At 37.4% G+C, this 10727-nt stretch overlaps 1 long non-coding RNA gene across 1 annotated transcript; it reads left to right on the top strand.

Annotated features, from left to right (window-relative positions):
- The first annotated feature begins 566 nt into the window (after positions 1-566).
- Positions 567-7732, top strand: LOC144370397 (uncharacterized). The gene is made up of 2 exons (XR_013430372.1): positions 567-4053; positions 6656-7732. It is a non-coding gene; the product is annotated as an uncharacterized LOC144370397 (long non-coding RNA).
- The last annotated feature ends 2995 nt before the right edge of the window (positions 7733-10727 follow it).

Here is a 10727-nt window from a genome sequence, read left to right as displayed (position 1 = left end):
AGATACATCCATTGAACCCCATGTTTTTAAATCAATTCCTAGTTTCCAACACATATATTCCTACATTTTTACGCTTAACACCATAACATAATTCATCTGTTTACTAAGCTATACAAAGTGTTACATAAATATCAGGAATTACTACTGTTTTACATTAGTAATTAAGTATATATTACCTATATTTTACATTTTATTTTGTTGTGAACATTCTGTTAATCATACATAATTTTTGAGACCTATAGGATCTCTTAGCAAAACCCAAACAAACTCATTATGCAACACTAAACCTAACATTACCACCAGACTTAGAGCTATTTTAAATCCATGCCTGTACATGAATTGAGATTCCATGTAAATTTAAAACATTATTTAAATTTTCCTTCTTAAATTTGTGTGAAATATATTCTGTATAAGTTCTTAGTTATATTCATGCATCTGCTGGAGAAAAGTTGTTATACATAGAACACATCATATATCTTTCCCTGTCAAAAACACCATAGTTTTCAAAGATTTTAAGAGTTATCTTGAAAAAATATACATGTTATCTGACATACATATTCATTTAATAACAGTGGTTACTGACAGATAATTCAATATGAATCCTGAACTTAGGTTTATGCCAAAATTGAATATGTACAACATTTCAGTATACCTATGAACTTCTATGTGTTTTTTAGTAAACCATTGAATATTCAATGCTAATGGTAACTAGATTTTGTTCTCCTTCATATTCTATATTCTGCCATTTTTCATTTAAAAATAATAGTAGGGCTGGGGATGTGGCTCAAGTGGTAGCGCGCTCGCCTGGCATGCGTGCGGCCCGGGTTCGATCCTCAGCACCACATACCAACAAAGATGTTGTGTCCGCCGAGAACTGAAAAATAAATATTAAAAAATTCTCTCTCTCTCTCTCTCTCTCCTCTCTCACTCTCTCTTAAAAAAATAAATAAAAATAATAGTAATCATATAACATATAAGATACATTTCTATATCTCAGAATATATTTGGGATTCATACATATTTTCCAATGTAGCTGCTCATGGAAACTCATGGGGCTGACATTCACATTCACTTCATAAAACAAAACCTATTGCAAAAAATAATTCATTACTAAACTTAAATTCCTTGTTCTCCCCAATAATCCTACATACTGTGCACATATCAGTGGATATTGTCTTTAAAATTCAATTATTAATGGAATACTTTCTGTGTCATTATTTGTTGACTTAGGATACATTATTGCATCACAGAATTAAAAAAAATATGTACCCAAATTCCTGACATAATGTTCTTCTGTGATTCAGTTCATACATGATTTTATTTTTTGGTCTAATTTTTTTTCACTGATACATTCTCATCAATATTCATGTTTACCAATACTGATATTCTTCTTCTAGAATGACTTCTCACCCAACTCAAAATGTCATGTTAACCTTAAACTTATTCCATTACCTCAATTGAATTGCACAGAAAAGCATATATAGAGTTGATGTTGAGGTAGAGGCATATAAAAGATCATATACCTGCTGAGAACCTCAAAGGTAGATGCCAGAATGATTCCCAGGGAATATGAAGGCAGCTCTGTAGGCCCAGAGAGGATGACTTCCAGGACAAAGAACATAGTCAGAATGAGGCGATGAATCTGAATGTAGCTCTTATCTTCTCAATCCAGGAAAGACGGATACAACCAGGTCTGTTTGGATACCTGATCCTGGGTGTGTTTGTGTAACTTTGTAAACTTTGGAAAATGTCACAGAAAGATGTGTGCAGCCTCCTTCTCAAGGGGCCCTTTGAAACACCAGGTAAAAGAAAGTGGTTTCCAAGGAAATGATCTATTCTCATTTCATTCATTTCAGTGACCTCACCACACTACCTTGGTGATGAAATATTCTAAACCAAGAATTCAGGTAGCTAGGCACCAGAGGCAGACACAGGCCCAGTCTTCTCACTTGTTTGGCCTCACCAAATACAAAGTCCTACTTTCTTGGCATCTACTGATCGGTGGATGGCCAAATGTCATGAAAGCACTGAAGAGGGGCCTTCCCTGAAAATAAAGGCACAGGATCATGACTGCATCCTGAAAACTCTGGTGAATTTTCCCAAGGACACTAGAGCTGAGACAGTAGAGGCTATTACAGGTGGACATAGTTTAACACACCAGTCAGATGACACTGAGGACGGACACATGCTCTTTTCAGGGCTGTGTGTATGTGTGTGTGTGTGTGTTTGGGGATGTGTGTTTTGATTTCTGGTTTTGTCTCTCATTGCCTGAAAGTATGAAGGAAAAATCATTTCTTTCACTGCTATTTGAATGTATTATGGTGAGTCATTTTGCTGAAAGGTACAATTTCTGTGTTGACATATCCCTTTACATGTGTCATCCTAGGAAGAAGAAAAAGAATGCAACAGTGGATGTATCCTGTCTAGTGAAAACATTACCAACACTAACACTGTCAACTTAATGTATGGACAGCTGCTTGCCTTGTGGATGGGAAAGACCTACTATGTTTATTTTTTCATGTCTTCCTCCTGAAATTTGGCCACTACAGAGAGGTGCTGGTAGATTTGTGTAAAAGTTGTTGACGAGCTCTAAGCCCTCTGAAAGCTATGTATGGACTTCATGAGGTGGCTCATGAGCATCACTGTGAAACTCAGAAATAACTGTGGAATGTAAAGTTTTCAGATGATAACCCTGACTTGATACATAGATATCCAAGCAGAATGAGCAATAGAAGAAATTCATTGTCCTATCTTTGGTCCTGTAAAAAACTCTGTCCAGAGCTTTTGTTATTTTCTATTGTTCTCTCTTCAGGTGAGAGTTCTTTGTCTCAGGGTTCTCTTTTATGAAGCCTCAGGACAATCACTTTAGTAATTTGTTTGAATGGACTACATTTGTTACTCAGTGCTAAAGCCCTTTACTCACCTGTTTGAGGTACCTGTTGATAGCCTCACCATCACTTAAAATTATTATATATATTTTCTATCCATCCAAAAGTTATATTATTTAAGAAAAAAATTTGGATGGAAACTCTCAATTGAATTATGTCAGATTTCAAAGATTCATGAATATAGAACAATGATCCTTTAGGTCCAATGTGTTAGTCCTTTTTTCAAGCAGCTAGGACATAGGTATTTGCTTTCTTTCTAGCTCAAATTCACATAAGAAAAAAATACCATTGGCATTCACTAGGGATCTAATTTGGATTGAAATGCAGTATAAACTCTGGACCCATTTCAACTTTTCTTGTTCTCAGAAAAGGTATCTAGCCCACGATAAATTTAGGCAAATGAGGGGCATGAGTAATTTCATTTAAAACAATCCTGGAGTTGTGTAGGTATGGATACCTCATGCCAGGTTTTTAGAATGAGTTTACCAGGAAGAAGATGAGGGGACTCTGGGCCATTTCGGAAGGTTCTTGTATGAATTGTTGTGATTTGTATGGTGGTTTTAAGGGATAGCTTGGTAAAGAAAAGAAACTCAGATGTAACAGTGGTGTGAATCTCAGCAGAGACCTGTGTTCTGGGGCTTACACAAGAAGGATTGCAGTGAATTATGTTTCATTTAAGGAACCCCAGCATGACCTTGGGAAATGAGAGGAAGGACCAGAGTGAACTTCTCTACCACTATAGGAATCTCAGTGATGATTTAACACATTATTCTCTATACAGCCTTGGACAACAAAGTTGAGAGCCTGAAGAAAAGTTGTTCCTCCCACGTTTGCACCATCCAACTAGCTGTATGTGGCCTCTTGGCCATGATGTGAAAAGCCCTCCCTACATGAGTTCTATTGATGTTACAGCTAAAGGAGATCTCTCACCACTTCTTGGCTGTTGTCTCAGCCAAAACCCTACTTCATTGTTGAAATATGGGTGCACCTACATCCTTAAAATTATCTGATTCCCATGACCTAGAATCTCTGGAGCACCTTACGAATTCTTATTATGACAGAATCAGAGTGGGACTTCATTGATTATAACTCATGAAAATGCTGAAGAAAACAGATCCAGTGAGTTTGAGTCAACTGATGACTTACCTGGCGAAGAAGAGAGTAGGTGGGTGCCAAGAAATATGTGCCAAGGCCACGTATGTCTGGCATTGGCTTCCAAACAGCACATTTCTGACATTATGCAGCCAGCAGACCACCATATGTCAGGGCATCCTATTATGGATATTGTTTGGGAGCTATGCTGAGAATCTGGTTTCTAGTCTGAAAGAGGAAACATGTATCAGATAGCTTCAGGTTGGTGTTTTCTCCTGAAGAGCATAATTCACCACCTGTGATGTCACGCCCTCCAGCACCATGTCCCATTTGACCTTCCTATTCTTCTTAAAGCAAATACCAATTTTTCTATGGTGGAGTTAGAACTCCAGCGAAACCATGAGGATATCCCAATGGCTTCACACTGCACACACAGAGACATTCAGTTCCCAGTGGCCATAGTTCATCTCTAGGAAGAGGATTCAGCTGTGCTGTCCCAGGCACTTTGGAAAATAGAAAAAAATGTCTTCCAGATCACAGTAAAAGATATCAAGCTGTGATGGTGTCACTGGAATATATCCATTGAATCTCATGTTCAAAAATGTATATACATATTATTGTGTTATATTAATTCCTGTTTCAGAATACATGTATTCACACATATTTTACTACTCATTTTGATGTGAACATTCTTTTATGCATACCTAATTTTGATAAACATATATGATCTCTTAGCAAAACTCAAACAAGCTCATTATGCAATACTAAACCTAATATTACCACAAAACTTAGAGCCATTTTGAATCCATGCTTGTACTGCTTGTACATGAATATCAGATTCCATGTATATTTAAAACATAACTTATTTTTTTCTGTTTAAATTTGTATAAAACCTATTATGCATTAGTCCTGGGATATATTCATGCATCAACCAGGAAAAAAAATGATATGCATAGAACACACCATATATTTATTCCTATCAAAAACAGTATAGTTTTTAAACATTTTAAGAGGTGTGGTGGAAAAAATATACATTTTATCTGATATACATATTCACTTTATAACAATAAAGTTACCGTCAGATAATCTAAAATAAATCCTGTACTTATGTTTATACCAAAATCCAATTGGTAGGAAAATGCACTATTCCTATAACCTCACATGTTTTTCTTGAGTAAACCATTGAATATTCAATGGTAATGCTGCCTGTTGATTTTGTGTCTTCTTCATATTCTATATTTCACCCTTCAACATTTAAAAATATGAATAATCATATAACAGATATGATACATTTCCATATCTCAGAACTTGCATATTTTTATCAGATTATATATATATTTTCCAATGTACCTTCTTATGAATATACATACAAGATAAATCAATACTAAATCTCAACTCCTCCTTCTCCCTAATAAACCTATACACTATGCACATTTCAGTGGATGTAGACGTAGACATTCAATTGTCAATGGTACTCTTCCTGTGTCATCATTAATTGACTAATAGGATACATCAGTGGGTCCCAGAATTCAAACATATTTATCCAAATTCCTCACCTAATGCCCTTCTATGATTCAGATCATACATAGTTTTATGTTTTGGTTCTACTTTTTCACTGATATGTTCTTATGAATATTCATTTTTCTCAATACTGATATTCGTCCTCAAGAATGACTCCTCCTCTAAATCAAAATGCCATGTTACCCCTAAGCTTTTTCCATTACTTCAATCAAATTTCACAGAAGAGCACATATAGAGTTGATGTTTCAGTAGAGGTATAGAGGGGATCATAGACCTTCTGAGTACCTCAAAGGTAGATAGCAGAATGATCCCTGGGGAATATAAAGGCAGCTCAGTGGGCCCGGAGAGAACATCTTCCAGGACAAAGAATATGGACAGAATGAGGGGATGAGTCTGAATCAAGCTGTATCTTCTCAGTCCAGGGAAGTGGATAGAACCAGGCCTGTCTGGATACCTGATCCCAGATGCATTGTTCTAACTTTGTCAACTTTTGAAAATGTCACAGGAAGATGGGTGCAGCCTCCTTTTAATGGATCTTTTAGAACACCTGGTAGAAAAAAGTGGTTGCCAAGGAAGTGAGCTTATCTCACTTTCTTCTGTTCAGTGACCTCATCTCACTTCCTTAGTGAAGGAACTCCCTGAATTAGGAATTCAGGTAGCTAGCTACCCAGTGGCAGACACATTCCCAATCTGCTCACTTGTTTGACCTCACCAAGTACAGTGTCCTACTTTTTTTGGTATCTACTGATTGGTGAAAGCCCAAATTTTACAAAAGCACTGCTGGGGGGGGGCTTTCCTGGCAATGAAGGTACAGGGTCATGACTGGGCCCTTATAAACTCTGGTGAGTTTGCTGAAGGACACTAGAGCCATGATAATAGAGGCTATTACAGGTAAACATAGCTTATCACAACAGTTTGATGATATTGTGGATGGACACAGGCCCTTTTCAGTGGTGTATGTCTGTGTGTGTGTGTGTGTGTGTGTGTGTTTATTTGTAGATGTGTGTTTTTATTTGTGGGTTTGTTTCACATTTCCTGAGAATATGGAGAGAAAAGTATTTGTTTCATTTTTATTTGACTGGAATTGTAGTGAGTCATTTTGCTGAAGACTACTATTTTTTTGTTGATATATATCTCTTGATGTGTCATCCTAGGAAGAAGAAAAAAGAATACTTCAGAGGATGTGTCCTGTCTAATGAAAACATTCCCAGCACTCATCCCACAAATTATTAAATGGAGAGATGCTTCCCTTTTGAATTGTGAAAACCTACTATGTTTATTAATTCATGTATTCCTCCTAAAATTTGGCTATTACAGAGAAGTTGCTTTCTTTTAAAATTGTTTACCTGATGTATTTTGGAACAGTGACAGAAATCTGACCAACATACTCACAGATGCTCTAAATGTAATGACAATTACACAGGTTTCTTCACATATTAGTTCCATAATGTGAGGCCTCACAGAGAAAATCCTAATGCCTTCTGGTTATGCAGGAATGCCTGAGAGTTACCAAGATACTAATTTTTCTCCTTAGAGCACGCAAATTCTCAGTTCTTAAACAGGGTATTCAATGGATTTATCACCTCTTTTACCAGTCTTAAACTTTAGGTCTCCTAGAGCCTCCTAGAATTCACTCAAAACAAGTTCAAAATCACTGAAGTGTTGCCTGCCCCATTTCAATCATGCATAAAACATGAGGGAGTTTTATAATAAAAAATCATGTTCCATCGTTTTGCTATATGACTGATTCAAAAGACTTAAGCCTCAATTTTCCATTGCCTCCAATATCTGGGGAATCTCATAAGCAAATCTGGTGCTCCCTCCTTTGGAGACACATATAGGAAACTTCTGCCAGAGCACCAGCCTTAAGCATGATAAACACCCCAATCTGATTGCTTTACCCTGTTTTCTCTGGCTAGGTTTGGAGCCACTTAGAGAAACTTTCTTGCTTTCCCCAGAAATCCTCATTATAGAGGAAATGTAATTTTCATGTACTCTTTTTTTTTTCAGGTAGAATCATCAGTATTGACAATAATTTAATATTTTGAGTGTAAATTCATCCTCCTTTTCAGATTGGCCACAAGCAGAAATAAATGAAAGTTCAACTTTCTCAGCTAAATTAATACCAAACTATACCCCAAAAGGTGGCAATTCCATTGTTCCTCTCTAAAACATGGGATATTCAAGCTCTAATTAAGTTCAGATAATAAATTTATATAATTAACATTTAATTTTTCTTTTATTTTCATTCCGATGAATACTAATAATATCTGAAGTATCTTCATCTTTTCATTGGCCATAGATAACTCCCTCTTCTAGGAATGGTTGTCATTGGATCATATTTTTAGAGTTGTATTATTTTATTATTTAATTTTGTATTTAATATTTACATATACTAGCTATTTCTTTATCATTGTTATATGTGTTATATCTTCTCCTAGTGTCTGGTAGATGACATTGTATTTAATATGTCTTAATGAACAAGAATTCTCAATTATGATAAGTTGAATTTATCATTTTATATTGTGTGCATCAGTTTTTTAAAATTTTTTTATTGATTATTATTATCATTTTACTGGGATTAAACGTAGGTGTACTTTACCACTAAGCTACATTCATAAGTTTGTTTGTAAGTTTTTATTTTGAGACAGGGTCTCACTAAGTTGCTCAGAGCCTTGATAAATGACTGATGTTGTCCTCAAACTTGGGATTCTTCTGCCTCCATCACTTGAGTTCCTGGGATTATAGGTATGTGCCACCATACCTGGCTATTTTTATTTTTCTAAATTGATGCATCATAGTTACACATAATGGTGGGGTTAATTTTAATAAATTCATATAATATAATTTGCTTCACTTCAATCCTCACTACTATCCCCTTTCATCTCACTCCCTTACCTTACCACATTCTTCTCCTCTATTGGTCTTTCTCCTATTAATTTTTCTAATTGGTTCATTATATAGACAGCAACTTTTTGTACAGTAGTAAACAAGAATTTTTAATTACAAGGTAGAAAGGCAATTGCCTATATTTTCTTCTAATAATAAAATTATTTTAGTCAATCAAATCTTCATTTAAGTTGGTTTTTTTTAAAATATGGTTGTGATTAGAGAATTTCAACAGTTTTCCAATTTATAGCTCATTTTTAGCTCAACATATCAAATATTTTTTTCCTCAATCTTGTATCAAGACTTTTGCCATAATATTATGTATATGTTTTATCTGTCTCTAAGCTTTCCCTTTCTGCCTTTGTCACTGTCTTTTCTCTGTACTCAATCACCATTTATGTGTAGGTTTTGTGTGTATTAATGAATATCTCTACTCTTATTTTTCTTCCGAACTTTCTTAAGTATTTTGTTCTCTTCTTTTTCAAACATTTTATTTTCTTAAATTTATTTATTGATTTATTGTTGTAGTATTGAAGATTAAATCCAGAGTCTTGTTCTTACTGGGTAAGCACTCTTGTCATTGATTTCCATCTCCAGAATGGCACAGAAGGAGCAGCTGTATCCCCCATCCTTACCCCACAACCTCCAGGCTTGTGCTCCTGCAGCCAGGGCAGAGAGGGGCCATGTCCTCCAGAGCCCTAGAGGGAGCAGCAGTGCACCAGGGTTGTACAGAAAATTCTGCTACACAGTGGTCACCTACTGGGCTCCCACCTAGGAAACAAAGGCAAGGGAAGCTCCCAGATGCTGCCCAGGGTCCTGCAAAAAGTGACAGCAAGGAGGGAGGAAGTGCTCTCAGAGACACCTGTGCCTGAGGCACTGGACCCTCTTACCAACCCCTAAGGCCACCACAGTGGACCGGCAGGGCCACAGAGAAGACAGCCCAGCTCAGCAGGGCTGTAGCCTCATGGGTACTGGGCACTGAGGCAGATGTGACCAGGACAAAACCCCACCTCTACTCTGTGACTGTGCCTCAGTCACAGCAGAGCACTCTGTCTTCTCAATTTCCACAGGCATGTGACCTGCAGAACACGCAACTTGGAGGGTGGGTGGAAAGATACATTGCTTTTCTTTCGTGTTCCTCTGGCCTTCAATAATTGGACATCTCCCTTCTGTGTGCCTGAAACCTCCAGTGGATCCTATGGCATTTGTGTGCACTTTTAAGTAATGCACTTCCCCACAGTCACCTGCTTACCTCCTTGTCAGTGACATTCTACTTCCAAGCACCCCCGCCACATGAGATCAAAGGCCCCACACCTATTCCCCTTCCTTGTCCCGTGTTGGGGCTTCCTGGCAGCCTGAGTGTTTGAAATCATCTTCTGCTCAGCTTTGTGCACAGGGCAGGACCCCCTTCCATCGGGACACTGTTCTAAGGGCAGGAATGGGCGCTTCCTTAAGGCGAAAGCCCAGAGGCCTGTGCACTCTGCTCTGCTCTGCTGTTGGGTCTGAGGTGGTGTCTGGGCTCAGAGAATTTAAAAAGTCAACATAAATGGGAAATAAGTATTGGAAATATGGTGATGCAGGTATTTAAACAAACACGATGATTTGGTTCTTTTTTTTTGGGGGGGGGGACATGCTGGGAATTGAACCCAGAGCCTTGTCATGCAAGGCAGGCACCCTTCCAACTGAGCTAATCCCCACCAGGGTCAATTTTTTACAACTTAGGAAAAGGTAAAATATTCTCCATTCAGCTCAACATCCACAGACAATAAGGGGAAAAGACTGACAAAACCAACTACACAAAATTTAGGGATAATTAAAATTTCTTCTGAAACAAAGATAATCAGAAATGCAAACTGGGAGAAGACACAATTTTTATCAGAGAAGAGGGTTCTTCTCAGAATATAAAAATTTCTAAAAGAAGAGAAGAAAAATACCAAGGCCCATGTGGGAAAACGGGCAAGAGTTAGGCCAAGAACCTTACCAAAAAATAAATGGATGCTACACGTAAAAGATGCTTCCTTATGGCAGCACAGCAGCTGAAACTACACTCAGAGGCTTCCTTTGCTGACCAGGTTGGTCAGTTACAAAGCCTAACAGGGTTCTCCAGGGGCCAGGATTTGGGAAAACACGGGCTACCTGATGTCGCTGATGGAAGCAAATGGCCCAAGAAGGAGGAGCTGGGAAAAGGGATTCTTGAGATGCATTTAGGAAAACTGCAGCACTGACTGCTTTTTGAGAGTACAGGTACATCTAAGCAGTTAAATGATCTTTGACAATATGTAGAATATTTATTTCCAAGGCCTACTTATGTGTTTACAAATAAATCCATACATGTCT

This window comes from Ictidomys tridecemlineatus, chromosome 14 (assembly GCF_052094955.1).
Source record: "Ictidomys tridecemlineatus isolate mIctTri1 chromosome 14, mIctTri1.hap1, whole genome shotgun sequence".
Lineage (NCBI taxonomy): Eukaryota > Metazoa > Chordata > Mammalia > Rodentia > Sciuridae > Ictidomys > Ictidomys tridecemlineatus.
This window is presented reverse-complemented; position numbering and strand designations above follow the sequence as displayed.